General features: G+C 42.2%; 1 long non-coding RNA gene and 1 other non-coding gene across 2 annotated transcripts in view; both read right to left on the bottom strand.

Moving 5' to 3' along the window:
- Window positions 1-118: 118 nt before the first annotated feature.
- Window positions 119-22,914, bottom strand: part of LOC122713109 — a 55,755-nt gene continuing 32,959 nt past the window's right edge. The window contains exon 3 of the long non-coding RNA XR_006346452.1: window positions 119-817. This is a non-coding gene — a long non-coding RNA (uncharacterized LOC122713109). The remainder of the gene's footprint in view (window positions 818-22,914) is intronic.
- Window positions 6,730-6,802, bottom strand: Trnak-cuu. Its single transcript has one exon. It is a non-coding gene; the product is annotated as a tRNA-Lys (tRNA).

Raw genomic sequence — 22,914 nt, 5'->3', positions numbered from 1 at the left:
CTCTCTCCGTCTCCCCACGTTTTCTCTTCCCAACACCTCTTCTTCCCCTCGACTTTCCTCCTCCTTTTCCTCTTCTCTCCTTTCTTCCAGTCTCTTCCTCTTCTTCTATTCCTCGCCTTCGCAACAACCTCGCTCTTCTTTTCTTTTATGTATACTACGTATACGTATATACGTAGCGTGCGTATATATATATATATATATATATACCGCTCTATTGGTCCGTTTCGTCTCTATTCGGAACCGTTGCCTATTATTTTCCCCGGATAATTCCCTGTGCCTCCATCCGGACCAAGGTCGAAGGAAACGATCGAAAAGGAGCTAGGGAGGCCAGGCTAGAGAAAGAGGAAGCCCGCGTTAACGAGGCCACGAAGGACGCACGCGAACACCTGCAAACCTGCCAAGATGAATCGGTCAGAAATCGCCTGTTGCACACGCGCCCGCCTCACGATTCCTCCTCCTCCTCCTCCTCCTCGCTCTTCCGTCCCGTTCCGGTTTATTTGCTCGTTATTTTCTCCTCTTTCGTCACGCCTTCCTTTCCGCCTTTTTCTTCCTTCCACCCTCGACAAATTTCTCTTTTCTATCTCCCTCCCCAACGCTTCGCTTTCTTCCCAACCTTCGCTCCGCTCTCCTCTCCTCTCCTCTCCTCTCCTCTCCTCTCCTCACGCCACGATCCCTCGCGACCTCGCCACTGCGGGATCAGCCGCGCCGCTCATTAGTTCTCGTTTTCTCCGGCTCCTTCTTCGTCTCCTTCTTTTCATTCTTCCTTCGAGGACACGGGGAACGAAATCAGCCTTATCGTGCGTGCGTGTATATGTACCTGTGAACAAGCCAACGCGTCCCTTCAGACATCGAAACTCAGGCAAAGGAGGAGGGAGGCTTTCCGCTTTTCTTTTCGCTCCTCCTCCTCCTCCTCCTATTATTATTATCGCGAATATACTGGAAGGAATATACCGAAAGGGAGGGGGGAGGGGGGGGAGGGGATCGTAAGCACCGGTTTTGAGCTTGCCCCATTCTGACCAGATACCTTGGTCGCGGTTTTTGTTCGATCCTGCCTTTCCGGGAATTTCGCGGAACCGAGGTTAACGAGGAATTTCGAGAATTATTCGGAGGCGTGGCGATACTTTTGTCGTAAGATTCGTGGCCAGGCTGGTAAGTCCGTCCCAAGCTGGTAAGCTCCGCGGAACGGACATTTTTTTTTTTTTCTTTTACGATCGTTTGCATATAATCGTTGAAAGCAATTCGCGCGCGGCTTTCACTTTCCAAATCCGACCGATTTTCCCGCTGAAAGTGTCTTCGATTCATCCGATGAATCGAAATCGACGAAGAAGAAAAAGAAATTAGGCAAAGAAGGAAGGCATTTTTATTCCTTTTTGCCTCGCTCGCTAATGATAAAATCGAAATTGCACAAATCCGAACGCACTCGTTTTATTATCGAAGCCTTTATGAAAATACGTTTACGAGAAGAAGAAAAGAAAAAGAGGGAGGAGAGAGGAAACGGGGGAGGAGAAGAATAATAAAAAAAAGAAAAAGGGAGAAGAAAAAATAAACGAAGGAAAGGCGTTCCTTTTCGAGGGGTATGCGTTTCTTTAATAGCGAGTTTTTCGGGGAAAAGTATCTCATCGGGAGAGGAGGGTTGAGCAAGTTGTAATACCGAACGAAGATAAAGGGAAGATACGATTCATCGGGGAGGATCGCGACATACCTCGGGGCTACGACTTTTACGAGCCGCGTCAAATTTCCGCCGTTGTCGAACGTCTCGAGCGTCACCCGAGCGTCCAAGATATTTTCGTGGGAGGGAAATATTTTCCACGTTCCGGCCAACTCGTTGTTTCCTCCGTGGTCACTTAGCGCGAGCGTGTTTATCGCTGCCCTCGTAAATACGGACGGCGGTGGTGGAGAAAAGTGACGAAAAAATGGATATTGGTGGCATTGCTCGATAAAGCGGGGAAAGGACACCTATGTCCAAGATTAGGAGGCGCCACCGGTCATCCGCATTCTTGGGGAAATATTCGTTGCGGCGAGGAAGTCGTGCAAGTTTTTCGAAGAGAGATCGAGATTCGAGTGGAGAAAGTTAGAAGTTGAGAAAAATGAAAGAAAAAACTTCCACTGTGCATCGAGAGGAGGAAATTCGTTTCGAGAAGAAATATCGATTAATAAAATCGTTTATTATCATTATCCGATAATAACACGTAACAAATAATTGCAAGTCTGATTCTAGCTATCTACGGCTATCTGGAAGAAAAATTGGGGGAAAATTCGAAGGAAATCTCGACAAATTTATACCCCCTCCTCCTTTCCTCCTCTTGTAAGACACGCGTGCCGTGGAAAATATCCTTGATACACGTTATCCGTATATAATAATTACGTTGTAATAAATATTTCATAAACGTCTATGAAGTATGTCCATTTGTTGGGTGTAATCGAAGTTGTCCGAGGCTCGGCCGATCAACGTGAAAACGTTGGAATCGGCCGTGTAATTGGCCGTGGCATGGGTTGCGATTCAGCCAACTATTAATTCGATCGATCCCCTCTCTCTCCCTTCCGCGCGCTCTCTCATTACCGTTGAAACTCACACGTGGCAATTTCAGTCAAATTAACGTCGCGACCTATGAAAACGATAGAGGGATTAAGAAGGCAGCCGCCGCAGCTAGAAATATTCAACTCTCTTCTACTCCGATCTCTACACGATCGACGATCTCGAGCCTCGGCCATTAATGATACTTCATCAATTCAAAGCTGACGTATCAATTATCCCCGATGAACACACTATATATACGCAGTACCGCAACGATACACTTTCACTTTACGAAAATTAGATTTCCTCCTCCTCCCTCCCTTGTTACGCGGATTCATTTAAAACTCACGAATCGAAGTAAAGGATTCTCTTCTCTCTCTCTCTCTCTCCTTTCCTCCTCGTTGCAAATAAATTGCGAGCCAAGACGTTAATTAAAAAAGAAAGTGATCCAATAACGCAATGCAATTCTTCATTTGTTAAATAAATCGAAAATTTTTATCCGAGATCCCGTCCCGTGTTCAGCGACACATAAAATTCCTCGCTTAGATCCTCGAGAAAGAGAGAGAGAGAGAGAGATAGGGGGAAAAAGTGGACGTGCACGAGATTTCGTAAACGGATCTCCCCCATTAGATGCTTAAACCCGTATTACGATTGATTAAACGCGCGATTTATAATATCGCGAATATAGATATAAATACATATATATATATTTAATTGCGCGTGGCCACTCAACAGGCGCGGGACCAGATCTATAAATATTATATCGGCGGTCGAGGTAAAATTCAATAAGTGGGCGTTAAATATACGTATTATATCGGCCTCTCTCTCTCTCTCTCTCTCTTTCTAAGACTTCCGAGACGTAAAGTTTCTTCTTTTTTCCTCTCCTCCCCCTCTCCTCCTCCTTATCTTCTTTTCTTTTTCCCCCCCTTTCAATCCGCCGCTTGACAACATTATTAAATCAACGGATAATATGTGGAGGCAAGAGTCGCGGAAGAAAATCATCGTTGCGCTCTATTATTAAGGAATTTCGATTCGCGTAATTATCGACCCGAGAGTCGAGAGCGCGAGGCGTCGATTCATAAATTACAAACGAATTCCCTCCGCCCGTTTCTAACAGCTCGAAACCCACGCGCGCTCCGCTCCATCGGCGAGACTCCGTCGTCGAAAAGGAAGAAAGAAAAGAATGTTTGCGGCGTGAAATTTCGCAATCCCCCCCCCTCCCTTCCTCCTTCCCTCCCTTCCTCCTTCCGTCTAAATTATTATCGCTTCACGATAAACACGTACGCGAATTTGAAACGTGATAAATTACGTTATTTTCATTTGTAAAAAATAATTTGCCGATAAATTTCTCTATAAATTATTAGGAGGAAGGAAGTTAGGGAATGTAAGAAATTTCGATTACGGGATTTTTATTCGCTTAGAAATATATGTGTGTGTGTGTGTGTGTATATATATATATATATAGAATAGGATGGGATACGTTAATTAAATGGCGAGGAGAAGCAGGTTAGCGGGTTGTTGATCGATAATTTATCGAGATACCGAGATAAATCCGTTCGTCGCTTCCCTCTGAAAGAAAATCTTGCCCCGAGATGGAGGATCATACGATGGAAATGTTTCGATCGAGAGCGCGTTGGAATCGCGCGGAATTTTAAACAAGGTTTTACGATGCAATAGAGCGGGTGCAATGGATCGTTTGGATCCATTACGGTTTACGATTTCCGTGTGATTGCTGTATACGGAACGGTTGTAGTAACGGTGAGATATTGTGGGAAATATTGTATCCAGTTTCGTATCTTCGGATAGAATCTAATAGATTTCTAGGAAGCAGATATTTCTTACGTTTGTTACTTATCAGGGGCAATAATGTTCCAGGAAGTGTGTCTATATGGCGGACCATGTTTTCATAATTACACGTAATAATAATTTTCATATGAATCGTGACAAAAATTATTGAATGATCTATTAATCTTTTAATAATGGAGTAAAATATACATATATATTGAATCTGTTTATAGAACTTAAGTAAAAAAAAAAAAAAAAAAAAAGAAAAGGAAAAAAAATTAATCACCAACATTCTAGAGATTTTTATTTTCTCTAGAATAAAATATGATAAAATATAATATAATCGACATGGAAGGCGGTTAAAGGGGATGTGGGGAGAGTGGACGATAAATGGGTGGCAGAAGAAATAGAGGAGAAGGTAATAAAATGATACGAAAAGAAACACGAGAAGAAGAGGGATCGAGGGCAATCGGCCGCTCGATCCTCGATCATCACTGATCTCTTCGGTGATCGGTCAAGTTCATCCACGACCCTATCTCCTGACACCGACTCAAATGTATCCAAAGCAAACGAGGTTTCCGCCATTTCTTCTTCTTCTTCTTCTTCTTCTTCTTCTTCTTTTTTTTTTTCTCTTTTTCGCGCATAATTGCCCTCGATCCCGTTTAAACAGCGTTGCCGAGGATCTTCGTTAGATCGTTTCGTGTCAAACCATGCGGCGGCAATTACGTCGAAAGGGTTATTTAGGAAGAACAAAGGGAAAAAATGCGAACGCTCCCTTTCAATAGCGCGATATCAGAGCCCTCGAGAGCCTTCGATGGCTGCTTGATTCGATTCGGCTTTTTGCCGTATTTTGTTGTGCGTTTCTTTTTCTTTTCTTTTTTTTTTTTTTTTCTTTCGTGCAATAAAGCTTATGGCCGAGGACTCAACGAGGACTCAATTTGGATTAGAGCGGTTCTCTAAAAAGGATAAAATTGGAGCGAAAAGTATAATTGGTCAATTTTGTGAGATATAGTTTTAAGAGTGAAAGAACAGGTTCGGAAGGGAAGGGAATGAGAAAAAGATTAAATTAACTATCTTATATTGAACGATATAAATGATTTTGATAAAATGAATTTGCGATTAAATTTGCAAATATTGAATTGAATTTTAAATTGGTAACATACACAGGTGTCAAAATGGTGATTAAAGTATTTATAAATATTTTAAATCTAATCGATTTCTTCTGCTCGAATCGATCCATTTAAATTAAAAAAAAAGAAAATTATAATCGAACGTGATTGAACTTGCGTACTCGTTACAAGTGTATTTAATTATATAGACGCATATGCATAAATATTCGATAATAGGAATATATTTCTCGATTCAGAGATACGAGATATGTAATATTTAATTTATCTTGAGACATTCGTGTCAACGTGGAAAACGTTAATGTCAAGCGGCAAGCGTACGTGAATCGATATTAAAGAATATCGATGAAAAATTTAATTTCACACTCGTATAAATTGAATAAACTGTTGCTTGATCGATAATTGACCAAAATTATTATTAAATAACAGATGGAGCGTAAAATGTTCAATATTAATCCAGCTGTGATTTATTATCTCTTTGACTAATGAGGCTTGTCGATTCACCGGGACGTTTACATGTAATTATTTTCATCTTGAATGAACATTTTTCCTCCTATCGTAAACTTATTCGTAAATGATGTCACTATTAATCTTCGTTTTTCCTTAGATTAGAACCATAGAAATTCTCGAATTGTTTCATTTTTGTCACCGTAGAGATATAAAAAATTTAAACGTCAAAAGGAAATGTCAAAGTTTCATCGAACAATTTTCGTATCGTAAATACGCTTTTAAATTTTTCTACTACTTGTTAGGATAATATTGTTTCACGGAAAAGTGGGACAATTTGACAAAATATGTACATATATGTCCAACTTTGAGCGTTGATTTTGATAAGAGACAAGTTTCGAATTGTACAGACTGACTTGTGTCATAACATTTGTGCCGTGCTACAATAAGATAAATTGTACGTGAGTGCATCCACATTTTAAACTTTATTTTTAGCTTCGGTCGCTCCAAGAATGCCTACGTATCCTGTGTTAGATTAAACAGAAAAGTACGAGTTGAAATAGGAACGAAGTTATTTAAAAAAAAAAAAAAAAAAAAAAAAAAAAAACTTATACGCTCTATATACGAATGTAATTTTTAATTCCCGATCGATTTACCGTAATAATTATTTAAATATATAAAAGATCGCATCGTTGTAATCAAATTCCGATTGAAATTCGAACACATTTTATTTGTGTCCAAGTTTTTGCCGGTTTGGCAAAAAATTATCGTGAGAAATATTTACGAAGAAAAAAAATAACAGTGATAATTGTAAAAAAAAAATAAAAAGAAAAAAAAAAAACAAAAAATGAAAATCGCCCAACGTGGGGCTCGAACCCACGACCCTGAGATTAAGAGTCTCATGCTCTACCGACTGAGCTAGCCGGGCACTCGATATTACATGCTTAAAATAAAGCTTATTACCGCCATTGTTGCAATCGTACGAAAATAATTTACAACGTATTTAATTTTCCCCGTCCCCGTAATTCGACGTAAAATAAATCTAAGAGCGTAAAAACAAATTGAAAATTCCCGCGAAACGTAAAACGAAAAATCGTAGATCCTCGTAGATACTCGGGCAACGAGTTTTCCTTAAAAGGATATTCATGTACAGATAATTTACACCCCCAAAGTGGATAAAGTACTCGGCAAGAAAGTTGGAAAGTTGCATCACAAAGTATGGTTACAGTCCGAGGAATGGTTTCTTAAGGAGCAAGATACATACTGTTATCTGTTTATTTAGTCCGTGTAAAATTGCCAGTTCCCTGTCGGGGATCGGTTACCGCAGGTCGTTTTACAACAGGCCAGATTTCCCACTCCCCGAGATTTATTGTCGGCAATTCTATGCCAATTTTGCAGCGAAAGCTCAACACGGTTATCCCCAAGGCCATAAAACTCGCAACCTCGTAATTTACAAGCGGTAGCAATGAAAATTTATTCTAAAACCAACCAACTTGCAACAGTTGTTCCTCGTTGTGCTTCGTTTCATTATTGCGTCTCGTCCTCGTTCCATTCCAGCCCAGGTAGGGACGGCCGTCTCTTTACGAGATACGCCTTTTATTGCGACTCCAACCAAAGCCAAATTACCATTCAGGAAATATTCAACGTTCGAAACCTGCTTCCTCGCAAACCACGACGAGTCAATAACGTTTCGTGAGGATAATCTAGGTAAGAATATCTCTGTTTGCTCTATCATTCCGTCTACCTCTGTGTTTGCGCTTAGACTTGTTATGTCGCGTTATATTTTTCTTTTCTTCTTTTTTTCTTTTTTTACGTATTAATAATAATACGTATCCGACGGTTGTAAGTGGATTTAGAACGCGAAAGGGGTTAATAATACTTTTACGGCACGATTATCGGTGTTTATTATGCCTGTTCGACAGATAATCGTTTTATAGCCTTCACGATCGTTTAATTGAAGGGATCATTGTTCTACGCGGTATAACGAGCGTGTAGATTTTCGGCTGGATGATGTTATAATCATGTTAGGGGGGGGGGGGGAAGGGGGGAGGGAAAGGGAGAGGGGGAGGGCCAGCGACGTTTGAACAAGGGCGTGACCATACCGCGCCGGCAAAAGAACTACGAGCTACGAAAGAACGGACAGGCCAATGGCGTGGCATTTGTTATACTTAATCGAGCGCAATTTTTAATTTTTTTCGGCCGTCGTTAGCCCTCGGACCTCGCATTAACTCGCATTGTGCGTTCCTCCACCAGATTAAAAGAACGTGTTCCCCGTGCTCTTTCGGTGCAACTAATGCGACCATTTACGTACGAATTACGACTATGTAAAATGAAAAAATACATATACATATATATATATATATATTCAACAGGTGAGCAAACAAACTCGATTTTGTAGAATCGAGCGAAGAGAGAAACTTTCTAAAAGATTTCTAGAAATTCTTCTTCTCAAAGGATAATTTTGAAAATCTTAAAAAAAATAACTTCTTAAATTATACAAATTACACTTCGCCCTTATTATTCAAAAAAGAAAATAAATTTCCACGGCAAACTCTCGTCTAAACTCTCTTTGCATAAAAGTGTCCATTGAACCGGTCTCACCGCCGAGCATTTCTAATTCAAATCGCTTCATTTTTCGCTCCTCGATCCTCCCCTGAATATATTCCAACACCACCCAATACAACCTTGTCCCGAAAATATTCCGTGTGTCGAATATTCCCGCTTTCGGCCTAGCTTGAAACGTCTCAATCAACCTCGATCCTGCGAGAATTTACGTTCGATCGTCTCGTTTCTGCGCCACTGGGGGACCGTCAGATTTTATAGTTTAATAATAGAGCGGCGTTGGAGAGTGTTTGCTTATCGCATCCCCGATTCTCGGCTCGGAAGACACGACGCCGTCCTCGTGCGGCTTACAGGGGAGGAGGAGGAGGGGGAGGAGGAGGAGGAGGAGGAGGAGGATCGGCGTGGAATAAGGATAAAGGCGTGGAGATGGAGAGAGGACGGAGGTAAAAGAGAAATAGAGAGAGAGAGAGAAAAAAGGGGCAGCGTGGTAAAATAAGAGAAAGCCGAGAGAGCGGCATGGATCACGTGCAAAGAGGGGTGGGTTGACTTGTGCTTAGGAGGCCAGCCTATGCCCCCCACCTATGCGGCCTCCCTCTTTCCCCCTTCCATCCACCACGAATAATCGAAGCATAATTTCAGCCCGTGGGCTTCTCCTCGCGTATTTCGGACGGTCTCCTCTTTCCCCCTCCCCCCCCCTCTTTTTTTTTCTTTCTTTTTTGTACTACGTGGCTAACCCAACTCCTCCTCGCTACGCTCTACACCTATCCTATCAGATTGTCGAGAGGATTACCCTATGCGATAAAAGTTGCGATTAACAAGGCATCCCCCCTCCCCCCTCCCTTCTCGGTCGTTATAAGCCGTTCCTCTATTCGCTGCGCCAAAGTACCATCTCGTTGTGACCTCGATCACCTCTTTTTTCAAGCCTTTTTTTTTTTTTTGTCTTATAAAAGTTGTTTCTTCTTGGATTAGAGGGATTGAATTATGGAAAAGTTATCATAAAAAAATTAGGATCAACTAGGTTTTGCATTATCGTAATATCTTATCGTGCGTGATTAGACGTGTGCAAATATATTTATATATTTTGCGTTAGGATACGCGATCTCCTTTTCGTTAGCCGTTTTTTTGTCTGATCAACGAGATTAGAGGCTTAGACAGATTAAACGATTAAACCCCGTTACACTTTGTCCAGTCTATTTATTTCGTGCGACTATACGAACCAGGAATTATTAATAAAGAAAATTTCGATGTAATTACTTCGAGCTTACACGAAATCGTATTATAAATTAGGGAAATTAAACAGGGGCGCGATTAATAACAATCCTCCTACCGTGCGATTATACGCTTCTCTTTTCCCCCTTCATCTATCAGAATCGTGAAAAATAGAATATGCAAGGTAATCACGTCAAAAAGTTACTCTTTTTTCACGATATACCCGAGGATTCGCGTTTTTATATCAACCACCGCGACAAAATTACCTTGTCGAGGCGAATATTTCTATTTAACTAAAAGAAAGAAGAAGAAAAAAAGCTTTGGCTCGATGCGATTCCACGAAAATATAAAAAAACAATCGATAAACGGAGAAATAATTGTGTAACAATGTCGCTTAGAAATTCATAGTGTTATAACCCTGGTGACTGATCTTTTACATCACGAGTGAAAAAATGGCGAATCGCTGTTCACCGTTCTCCGTAACAGAGAAAAAAAAGAGAAACTGTTGTGTGAAAGCAATACGGCCGTTCCGAATCGTAAGATTAACGAGAAATTGTATTTATGGGGCACGAAACGTGACATAAATTCTTCCTTAAAACGTAACAACTTGTTTCGCTTTAAACAGGACATTAAACCATCGTTGAAGACTGGAGGTGAAGCGGGGAGAGGAGACGAGCCACGAGCTTAAGAATCGAGTTTATTGCCCTCTGTTCATTGCCCGTGTGCGTACTACGTCTCCTCGCGCGCCATTCATTGAAAATTTATCCACCGAATTGAACATTGTTTCCTCGATCATCGGCACACCCTGTGTTCCGAGCAACAGTGTTTCTCAATCTCGTTGTTGTTACACGAGATGATACGAATTTGTAAACCCGCCCGTCTAACGATCCCTCGGGAAAATTTCGTGGAAACGGTGACGGGAGGAGAATGGAAGAAACGGTGCTGTATAGAGACAAAGCCCGTATAGACGAGCGGTAGGGTGGTGTAATTCGATGCGCGCGATTTTTATTTCCATCCGTTCGAGTAATAAACGATTATCATAATAACCGGCATTATACGGTTTATAGGGGTTTATGGAACGAGGTATCGGGCCGTTTAAACGGAAGGGGAGGGGGAGAGGGGCAAATTAATATATACACTCGAGTGAAAAAAAAAAAAAAAAAAATATCGGGCTCTGCGGCTATTTCATTATGAAAATTCGCGAAACCATCGGCCAAGCTATCTCTCTTTTAGATAGAGATTCTAAAAATGCGAGACGCGCGAGTGGAGAGCAAGGGGAGAGGGTGGAGGATCTCTTCGGGTGGATGGATTCGAGGCGACAATTTGCAATTTCGTTTGTAATCATTGATTTGTAAAAACACGGATGTGGGGATCCGAGATACCCTGTGATTATCGGTGATATCTTAAGATATACCGAAAGAACGATGACGTAAACGATAGCTATTTCTCTCACAGGAGACGAAAAAATGTCAGTTTCTTATTATTAATACGTACAACTCGAGTTATCTACGAGTTAAATTATTTAAGGAGATAAATAATAAAGGAAGATTTAAGTTATACATTATACACGACGACTTAATTATAAATTGACGACTTTCACAAGTCGTTCCTTTCGATCGATGATGTATATCTCTCATCAGTTCCAGGATATTAGATATGCAAATTACAACACTCGCACCGAAAATTCAGTGGAAAAAAAGGAAGAAAAGAAAGAGAAGAAGGAAGTGGAAGAAATTAATACGCGGTCCTTTTTATAATTGTTTCCTCGATCGAGCGCGTGTAAAGTTTCCAAGTCCAACTTCTCTACGTTTCCACGCCGGGCCGAGAAATTGTTTACGATCGTTGCATAATTAACGATCACCGATCCGCCGTATGTGTAATTTATATACACCTCCTCTTGGATTTCCCCTTCGTTGCTCCACCCTATTTCCGGATAGAGCCATTAATAGTTGAAATCGCGCATCGTTCGACCGTCCGCTTCGTGGTTATTCGCGCCTTAATTGCGATCGTTATAAGCCGAAAATGCTGCCACGATCGTGTAGCGCCATGTATCCTCCCTTCGAACGCCATACCCGTTCTCCAATAACGAAAATAGAAAATGTATTTCTATCTTATCGATTTGACCCGATTAAACGGGCCTTTAAGAAGCAGTTACTTTTGCTCCTGAAATTTCCTTCCGTCAAACATTTGTAATAATCCCCCTTTTTCTTTTTTTAAAAAAAAAAAGAAGAAAATGTACAAGATCATCGATTAAATGGATATCTGGAAGAAATAGTTACTTGCTTCTGAAATTTCCTTCCGTCAAATATTTAAAGTAATCCCCCTTTTTCTTTTTTAAAAAAAAAAAGGAGATGTATAAGACAATCGATTAAATGGGTCTCAGGAAGAAATAGTTATTTGTTCCTGAAATTTCCGTCAAACTTTTCTCAGTTTGAAGTAATCCCCCTTTTCTCTTTTTTAAAAAAAANGATACAAGATCATCGATTAAATGGGTCTCTGGAAGAAATGGTTACTTCCTCCTGAAATTTCCTTCCGTCAAACATTTGAAGTAATTCCCCCCCTTTTTTTTTAAAAAAAAAAAAGAGATGTATAAGACAATCGATTAAATGGGTCTCTGAAAGAAATAGTTACTTGCTACTGAAATTTGCTTCCGTCATTTCTCAGTTTGAAGTAATCCTCCTTTTCTATTTTAAAAAAAAAAGAAGAAGATATACAAGATCATAGAAGATAGAAAAGTTACGAGGAGACAATTAAATTCGTTCTACCTCGATGTTGAAAAAATAATCGGAAAATAGAACATCCACGAAGTTTATCATTTCGGTTAAGTGACTGATACGCTACAATTCTTATCGCACAAATAAGATAATACGTGCTACTATGTACGCATCCACGGCGATAAGCTCGTTTTATCCGTTATTATTTCCGCCAAGAAAAAGAAAAAAAAAAAAAAAAAAAAGAAAAAGAAGAAAAAGTTGAAAGATACCATACGCGAAGAGTGTCGCGAGAAAAGGAGGGAATTCCACGAATCGAAAGGTTGGACGTTCCCCCCGCAGGCGCCGATGATCGAAACCAATTAAATCAAACCACCCCTTTCGAAGGTCTTTCGAAATTCCCGGATGAAACGCGCGGACGATCAGCGTCGTATTTCGTCCGAGATTGTGCCGATCGTTTCTCCCGAAAAAGCCGAGCTGGGAAACCGAGAACCACCCGTGGCTCGTGGCGGCGGGTCAAGTGCAACTGCAGGGGTGTACACGGTCACCGCCGGTTGACCGATTAGTTTCATCCATCATGGGGGGCATAAAAGGAAGCGGGGGGCAGAAGGAACGATATCTGATCTCGAGTCACTCGTGCGACCGAGGCACACACCGTGTGTGGCACAGTTTCTCCGTTCCCGGGATGCGGGAACCCTTTTGCCCACCCCTTCGAGAAACCCTTCTCCTCTGAGAAAGAGACGGCGCTCGCGCATCACGACCACCCTTTTCTTCTACTTCTTCTTCTTCTTCTTTTTTATTATTATTACGACGCCTCGATTCGACGAGTTCGTTGTCCACGGGACAGGAGGATCGTGTAAACGGCGTAAAACACGTGGGCGCACAATGAAACGCCTTTATGGTTGTTGTTGAAAGAGGGCCACGATTTTTATTCGCAGTGAACGAACAATGGAAACGATGATAAAGTTATTCGACGAGTGGAGCGTTTCTGGACGAATTCTGTCGGCATTTCCTTTCTCTTCTTCTTCTTCTTCTTCTTCTTCCTCCAAAAATTCGTATTTCTCGCGAAATTTGGAATAATTTGGGGGAGGGGGAGGGGGAAGGAAGGTTATTTCGGGCAAGCGTTCCGGATACAGAACAGGGTCGGGCTTCGAAGCTGGCACGGGCTCCGGAATCCCGGTAATCGGGAAATCTGGAAACACTTCTCTAAGGCGGTTCGATATTGGAATTCCGGGACGGGTATAGAGTTTCTTTCTTTAGAGGGAACTGGGCTACGAGGAGAACGAATCCGCCTTTTGTCTCGTGATTAATACGCGCGCAAACATAGCAACGTTCTTCTGGCAACGAGCAATTTCTTCAACAATTCCTTCTTCTGCCCTTCCTCTTTTTTTTAAAAAAATTCTCGAGGCACGTCTCGGAAGGAAGGAAAACACGAGACGACGAGAAAAAGCAGGAGGAATGAATCCACCAAGGTTGGTTAAGTTTCGTTAATTCCTCCTCCCTGCAGGGTTGGCCGCAGTTTTGGGACGAACGAGTGGACGTGAAACACGGGCAGGAGGAGGACAATTCTCTCAAGGTGGCAACCCTTTCGGCATGATTAATGCGCGCGAGGATAGCGAGTTTCGGGGCCAAACCCGTCCCCGATACGAGGGCGTATCGGTTTAAGGGGGAGGAAGGAGGGGAGGGTGAAATAAAAGGTCCGACGACGATGCTCTTTCATTATATATATATATAAATAGCAGCGGAGAGAAGTTTGCCTCTCTCTAGGTGTGCTGGAAAGACGAAAGGTGCCCGTAAACTCTCTATCGGGGTTATTTTTGGGGGCTGGACCCCTGAGAAAACCGTAGGACGCCCTCCCCCTCCCCTCTCTTCCTCCTCGACATACAACGCGGCCCCGATTTTTCGGCATCGGCCCTATAGATCCTGGTCGAAGATAAGGGGAACGTTGTACGCCGATTTCGACGGCGATCGTAAGTCTGCGCCTGTGTCTACGTCTAATGAAGCCACGAGGAATTTGGATCTTTGCTTTACGAGCCTACGACTACGAGTCTCTCGTAGTGGACCGATGTCGCTCGCGGAGAGCTAGGGTAGAATCGGATCGCGAACTAAAGAGAGAAATTTCAAACTTTTCAAATTTTCGATGATTCAACGCATAAATTTTATGCATCGATCGAAGTTGCGTATTATTGAAGGCGTGGGGACAAGTTGCCTTCCCCCACTCCCTTTTTGTACTTATATCGTGACCGAGTTCGAATTGCTTTACCGTTCGTGGCGCCATCTGTGAAACATCTTTTGTTTTTAGAAGAAGAGCGATATGGCGCGCGAGAAGTCATCGTTCGCTTGCTCTTTGCATTCCAGCTGAGGAAATCGAAGCTACCGGAAGAGAATAACGCGCTCACAGAACTCGTGCGAAAACTCGTAGGGAAGATTTAAATTTTAATCCGAGGATCGTCGTGAGTCGGAGGAGGAATCCGCTTAGAAAAGAATTGATAAGCGGATAATCTTTTGATAACCCGATTTACGCGACAAACGTAATGAATTTGGAAGAAAAAGGGGGATATTTGCACATCGCGATGGATACAAGAAGGAGGAAGGTTAGATTAACGTTGCCGAAATTAAGATTCATGGAGGGAAGAAAAATGTCGGTCGAGGAACGAGGGATCTTGGGATTGATTAATCGAAGGTTAAGGGTTTGAGGGCGTTAAATGGTTCGGTGAAACGTTTCTACGGGACGGTGGGAGCCGCGCGTGCGCCTCTCGGAGGCGAAAGGAACAAAGGAAAAAGAAGGAGAGGAATGCGACCTCGGCCGCAAGTTGCCGCTTCTTTCTCTCGTCGTGTCAAAACAGGGCGCTAATACATCATTAAAAGAACGCGCCCCTAACGCGTCGGTCTAGCGCCGCTCAGGGATACAAGGACACCTCATAATCGATTGCCTCGATTTCGATGGGCCCTTCTCTCTCTCTCTCTCTCTCTCTCTCTCTCTCGCCCCTCTTATCACTCGGTTATTTATTGCTCGTCCACTCGAATACGCGACCTGCCTCTCGTTTGGGGGTTGAATCTCTCCAGACTCGGCTTCCCTTTGTAATTTCCAAACCAAATGTAATCTCCAAAGAGAAAAAAGAAAAATTAGTGGTCGGAGGAATGTATGCTCTTGCATTCGAGGGAGGAGGTAATGTTTCAAAACTACGAAGTTCGAAGCGCGCGTTAAGATAAAAGGTAGACAAAAGAAGTTTGTTTGTTCGACGCAAGTTTCTTAAGACTTCTGCTTAAGAATATATCTTGCCTGCTTGTTTATTAATTATTCGATTCGAAATTGTAAAATTTGCGGTAAAGTTTCCCTCCGCATGAATCTTGGCGAATATGTTTAGGAATTTGGTTACGCAAGCAGGACTTTTTTTTTCTTTTTCCCCCTCAAGTATGCAAATTTTTCAGCTCAGTAATCTGGCACGGAGGACCGAAATAAATCTGGTTTCGAAGAAAGCGTTATGCTATGAGCGGCTATCATCTTCGATGGTTGGATCGAATACGAATTAATATAATTTATTATAGGACACGATATAGCGAATAGTGGTTCACAGACGTATATCTTGATTTATGGCGGTCGCGTTAATTCGTTTAATAGAACACTGTGTATATTGACCGGGAATCGTGGACGATCGGCATTAATCTTTGCTCACTTTGCGCACGTCGATATTTAATATAATTTTAATAATAATGCCGTAATAATCGCTCTTATAAATTCCCTCGGTATTTTTTTCCAATCCAAATTCCTTTTCATACCGCTATCTAAATTGACTCCCCACCCCCCTCTCTCCCTCTCTACCGATTCGTAAACGCCTTCGATGCCACGAACACGCGAGCCATTATTTTTCTTTTCTTTTCTTTCCTTTTTTTCGAGATTTAAAACCGTTCCGCCTTTTCGATATCGATTCGATCGTCCAATTGGGCAAGTTGACAGGCGTCAATTTGTTTTATATTGTCACGTCCATTAATCGTATCGATAATCAATTCTTTCGATCAACGCTACCGATCAACGCAAAGTGATCGATGTCGCGAACGATCGATGCGCCGCTCACATTATCTCCATATTACATCGTTCTCCACTTACATCTTTGCTCCGCTCGGATACGTAAAATTTATCGCCGTAGCGATTGACAATTTCTCGCTAAAAAGAAAAGAAGAAGAAAGAAGGGGCGAATCTCGATAATACTCTTTTCCTCCTCCTCCTCCTCCTCCTCCTCTTCTTTCTTTTCTAAATAAAAAAAAAAACAATCGACAATCGTCGTCCTCGTTAATAAAGTCGATATTTCGCTAATCGCCCCTCCACTACCCTCCCATCTCGGTTCCACCCTTTAATCCCATCCTATTACGCGAAATCTATTTCATCTTTCGAATCTATTTCATCCTTCCCACGGCGAAGCGACCATTAGAGGAGTCGAACACGCCTCCTCCCCGTCATCGTGCGTTGTAATATTACAACGTGCGGTGCCGCCGTGCACGTATCGAAAAACCGCTGTTTATCCATTTAAATACCGATCTTAAACCCAGAGAGAGAGAGAGAGAGAGAGAGAGAGAGAGAGAGAGGAGGGAGGGCCGAGGCCGTCAATAACTTAAATGACAAATTGATGCAGTGTTAAATTGGCGGGCGAGGCTGGCGGCCCATGCAGGTAGATGCATTCGTAAGATACACTCGTAAGTTCTAGTTGCGCCGGGGGGCCCCCTCTCCCCATCCAACACGAATTTGCCACGACGCCTTCGGCCCTGATCGTTACGAACGCATCGCGCTCTCTAAATTAGCCTCAACTACGGACTGATCGAGTACCGGCTAAACCTTCGAATCGATCGATTCCTCACGATCCTCTAAATTTACCTTCGAATTGAACACTTGAATCTTCTCTTTGAAACCGAGTCTCGAAAAAAGGGGCTGATAAACACTTACGAACAGATACGACGAAGGAGATTGAAATAAAGGAAGATAAAAAAAAAAAAAAAAAAGGAAAGAAGGAAAGAAAAAGAATCGAATTTTCTTCTCTTTTCCCTTTTTTTTTCAAGGATAATTATCCGATATAATTATCTTCTCCCGTTCTTTTCGCGGATCGAAACAACGGAAGGGGGATACAATACTCCCCCCTCTCGAGCGGAGTATAAATCATAACGTGCGGTGCCTACTTAAGTAATGCAACACCGCGGATAATTTAAAGTAAAAAAACGGCGAGTATGGAAGAATACGGATTTTATTTCGTTGTTTCGAAGTCAGAGATGGGAGGAACTATCATCCATGATTCCCCTGCCCCCCCCTTATCGATCTTCCTTCTTCCCTTCCCTTCCAATAAATAAATAAGCAAAGAGTGGGAAAAAGGATGTATTCTCACTCCGACGCGGCATTTTCTTCCTCTCTCCATAGTTTAAAAAAACGCATCTCGACGCGCGAAAAAAAAATGGAACGGTGGAAACGTTACACTTTTAAACGAGCTCGCCAAAGAAGGAGGGAGGGAGGGAGGGAGGGAGGGAAATAGGCGCAAAAAGCGCACGAGGATAGCGCCGGGGATCCGGTGCAATTATTCCCAATGCCCGAACGGCAATTCCTTGATAACATGGGGCAAACGTCAAGATCCACGATTTATGACAGTTCGATGAATACTTATTATCGGGGGCCAAGTATTCAAGATATTCAACGATTACTGCAATTAGCGAACATCGATTTAACCTGTGTTTCTTCTTACCTTCGATTATTTAAATAGCAATAATATCGTTGCTTAAATGTTGTGCGTTGCCTAGTCTCGGTGCATCCAACGATCAAGACATGGAGGAGGGGAGAATGTTTTCGGGGAACGAGTTTTTCGGACAACGAAATTTCAATTTCATCAACGACGATTGATATGGGATAAGCTTCATTGTTAATTGCGAGATTGAGAAACGAGGCGGAAAATTGGAACTTATCGATATATATATATATATATATATAACTTATAACTTATAACTTATAACTTATTAGTTATTTCGTAGGCGGATATTTAATATCACTTATACTCGCTGATATCGAGACAAGATCGCTTACACAAATCATCTCGGTTAATTTATCGAGCCTTCTCGTTTGTTATTTCTTTCTTTTTTCTCTCTTTTCATCTTGTTCCGGAATAAATATCGTGAACGCACGCCGTGGAAAAATTACGAGAGAATTCTCGGCCGAGAAACAAAGTTTGCCAAGCTTTTGCTTGCAATTTTCTTTTTCGCGCCCTTTCGTATTATCCAATATATAATTACAATATATAATTACATCGCTTTCGTTCCCCCGGCGAGAAAATCGAGGTAAAGACATTTTCCAAAATGTGTGTTTCTCCTTTCCCAGGGGACGCTCGAAACTCGAGCAGCGAATTAACGAGAGGCCAGGCCTTGTGCATATATCGCTCGGGTCTCCTTAAGAAACCTCTCCCGGACAAATTGCGACTCCTTCAATCAGGGATTTATCACGATTGAATCGACGTTTATTACAGTCATTATCTCGCTACACGTTGGCCCGCGTTCATTTGCATCACGCAGACCGGCTTCGTTAAAGCGTCTTCGCTCTCGCGGTGCGTAAGGGACGGAGGACATTGTTCATAAATATCGGCAAAATGGAAGCGAATCCGCGATGATTACGATTTTCATTCGTTCATCCTTCGATTCCACGATTCCTTTCGTTTCGTTTCGTTTCGATCGAACGTTTATTCTAAAAAAGGAAGAAAAGAAAAGAAAAGAAAGATTCGTCGTGATTTCGATCGAACGTTTATTCTAAAAAAGGAAGAAAAGAAAAGAAAGATTCGTCGTGGTTCAAAGAGGAAAACATTAATCGAAAGAAGTTAATTAAGAATTAAGAATTCAACGCGAATCTATTCACCACGATTCTTTCAAACTCGAGTCGTCGAGTTACGTACACATGCTCGAGCTAAGCTTCTCTCCATCCCGATTTCAAACACGCGTGCCATTAGTATTTGCCCTATGTGTCGGGTCGGTTAACGGCAATTAGGAAAAATCGCGGCTTAAAACGCGGAACCGCGCATCCCGTAATACGATTCCATCTCGAGCAATTCCAACCCCCCCTTACGTAATCCACGCCTCGCTCGTAATCCGCCATCGCCCCCCCTCCTCCTCTCTCCGACTATCTGACACAATCGCTCCGTTTCTATTTTCACCCGGGCAAAAAAAAAAAAANAAAAAAAAAAAAGAAAAAACCCTAAGGATCCATTCCGGCCAATCCAATCGTAACCAAGCCAATCGTAAACTTGCGCCTCGTGCAACGAGACCACCGTTTCTCTCATCCCCCTCGTGCCAGCCTTCCCTCCCTTCTCCTCCTCCTTCCCCCCCTTCTCTCATGATCCCCGATTGACGCGTTCCGCGAAAGGGAACCTCGTTCCCTCCAATTTACGTAGTTTTCTCCGCGCAGTCGGCAACCTTTTGCCGCCTCTAAAAATAGTAATCCGCGGAGTGAGCTAATCCCATTGAATTCGTGCGAGAAAGGGGTTAAAGGGAGGAATCCAAGGATTGGGTGTAATGACATCTCGAGGGGAGAGAGGGGGGGAGAGAAAGAAGACTCTTTTAACAGAGTCTTTTGTCTTTTGTTTGATTCGAGCATACGGATGAGCTTCGGCCCTAACGCGTTAAGGCCCTCGTACGTTAAACGGATCGTGCGTTACGTACGGATAAACAGACCGATTACAACCTCGTCGAGGAGGAATTTTTCTTTTTTTCTTCTTTTTCTCGCTGATTGAAGTCGTTTGAGTCGTTGGTAGAGACTTATTGACGTTGGATCGGCGGTGTGTTGGAGGAGGAGGAGGAGGAGGAGGAGAAGAAGAAGGAGATCGGCTTGTTGAGACTTACAGAGAATTAAGATCGGCAAGCAAGGTTTTAAGAGAGGCCTACGTTTTTTTTTAACAACCTTGGAGGATATATTTTTGGACGATTGAAATATCGTAGCGATTATCTCGTGGATCTCGAAACAGGAACGAAACAGGAATCGTGATGTTCGAGCGATTCGAGAGGGTGGAAGAATATTTTTTTTTTATTTTTTTTTTTTTTTCGCCAAAGAAGACGGACATCGAAATAACCGTTTGCACGAGGATCAAGGTTGGAGATGTTGTTATAATGAGGATATAGGAGAACAAGAAAGTTATAAATGGAATTAGATTTTATAGATGATTGTTTATAAAAGGTTTCCATACTTTGAAGAAAATAAAGAATTATTATATATTCGAGAAATATTTTGGAGAAGATGTGTTAATAAAGAAAGATGTTAATAGAGAAAGAAATGGTGAAAGGTAAAATATTGAAGTATTTCGCGTTTAGGGAGATCTGATAAAATAAAAAAAATGAGAGAAAGATTGTGATCTTGCGCATTGGTAACTATTTTTTCCGTGAAAAAAAAAAAAAAAAAAAAAAAAGAAAGGAAAGAAGAAGAAAAAGGTGGACGGGGTGTGGTTTACGATCCTATCGTTTCACACAGAGAGCATCGAGCGTCGTCTTAGCACATAATTTCCACTACCATCGGATATCATCCTTGTCCCCTACTGTTTCCCCCACGCATTTCTTCTCCACAAGCTGTCACACTAAATGCCCTCTACATTTTAAAAAGGAAAGACTCCATCACTATTTGTGCGATATATGTAACACATTCCATTGTACGTTGCTATTTATAGCTTGGAGCACGAATATCCAAGATAAAGAGCAACGTTGTTAAAACGTTGTAATCTCTGTAAAATACGAGAGATAATAGAAATATTTGGAAATATCATCTACCGAGATCTACGATAAATGTAAACGAATGTAAATATTCCAATTGAAAAATTCGATGAATTCGTTGTTTATTTCATTAATTAAGAAATTTTAAAATACGGTGATAAATCGGGTAATTTATTATTCGATTGGATATTCGCTATCCGAAGTTCGAAGTAGGTGGATGATGGGTATATCGAATATTAAGTTGGGCGACTCAGGATGACACCACGGCATTCCAAGCGTCCCCCGTTGGTGCAACTCCTCCTCTAATGACAATATCGTGTTTGACAGATTATTTTATTTGGGTTAAGCGCCTTAACACTTTCGATCAGGTGCGCGTTTCGGTTCGATAATACATTCTATAACCATAATCCGAGAGATTTAGACAAGAGGAACCGCGCGAATTATGGTTTCGAGTTGCCGATCCAAATAAATCCATTTCGACCCATCCATTTACCTTTCTTTCCGAATCACGATTAATATTAATATTTTTCGTTAAAAAAAAAAAAAGAATCGAAAATTTAAGAAATCTTCAAGAATCGATATTTTTCGTAAAAAAAAAAAGAATCGAAAGTTTAAGAAATCTTTAAGAATCGATATTTTTCGTAAAAAAAAAAAAGAATCGAGAGTTTAAGAAATCTTCGAGAACGAATCGATATTTTTCGTAAAAAAAAAAAAGAATCGAGAGTTTAAGAAATCTTCGAGAACGAATCGATATTTTTTGTAAAAAAAAAAAGAATCGAGAGTTTAAGAAATCTTCGAGAACGAATCGATTACCAGAGTAAGTCAATAGGGACGGGAAATAACAACGTCATTATAGATACAAAGTTGCAAAGAATCGATTATTCGCATTTCCACACGGATTCCAATTTCCATACGGCGTATAAACAAAAAAAAACGTGACAATTTTTCCCCTCGCAATTGTATTCTATCCGGGACAACGTTGGCGACGTTGAGCAATCTGTCCGATAAACGGCGAGCCACGTTTCGAATAATTAACGTCCATCCTCTACGCCTCGCTCCCCTTTATCTCCTCGACTCTGTCTAATTTTTACGCGAGCGCAAAATCGCGTACGATTCGAAAGGAGAAGATGGAGGACGACTCGCTCGCCTCTCTCTCTCTCTCTCTCTCTCTCTCTTCCTCTCGCCGGGGGAGAGAGACTTCTAAAACTGCTTGGCGGGTAGCTTCGGCCGGCGGAGCCGTCGCTCGATGCAAATTTATTCCATTGGAGGTGTGGTGCGACGTGGCGAGCATATATCGCGCATGGAGCGAGGGGGAGAGCTCTCCTCTCCGCGTAACTTATGTACCGAGCCGGTCTGCCGGCCGTCCGCTCGTCCACCAGTCCACCTCAGCCTCAGCCTCGGCCAGGACCTCCTCCCCCTCCTCCCTTCTTCGGACCACTTTCGCTTTTGGCGGCCACCGTCGCCGTCCCGCGCGAAGAATAATTTCGATCAGTCACCGGCCCGTCGGCTTATAACGCCGTCTCTCGTTAAGGGGGCCCCTCCCTTCCCTCGCGTTAATATCTTCCTTTTGCATCATCGTATTTCAACGCGTGTGTTGTTCCAATGCTCTAATGGTGAATTATGGTGGTCCGATACCGGGGATCCCGGAGCGGAGTGGCAGCGGATGGGAGGCCACGATCCCGAGAAAGGGGGTTTAATAAGCTTGGAGAAATGATGCACGAAAAGATTTTATGTCGGGGCAGGGAGGGAGGGAGGTGCAAGTTGTTGTTGTTGTTGTTGTTGTTGTTATTGTTCTTGCGTTCGAACGGCTGTTTCTTTTTTCTTTTTTTTTTTTTTTTTTTTT

This window comes from Apis laboriosa, unplaced genomic scaffold (assembly GCF_014066325.1).
Source record: "Apis laboriosa isolate Shangri-la unplaced genomic scaffold, ASM1406632v1 scaffold22_cov146, whole genome shotgun sequence".
Taxonomy (NCBI): Eukaryota; Metazoa; Arthropoda; class Insecta; order Hymenoptera; family Apidae; genus Apis; species Apis laboriosa.
The sequence above is the reverse complement of the archived record's forward strand: the minus strand, read 5'-3'. Positions and strand labels throughout refer to the sequence as shown.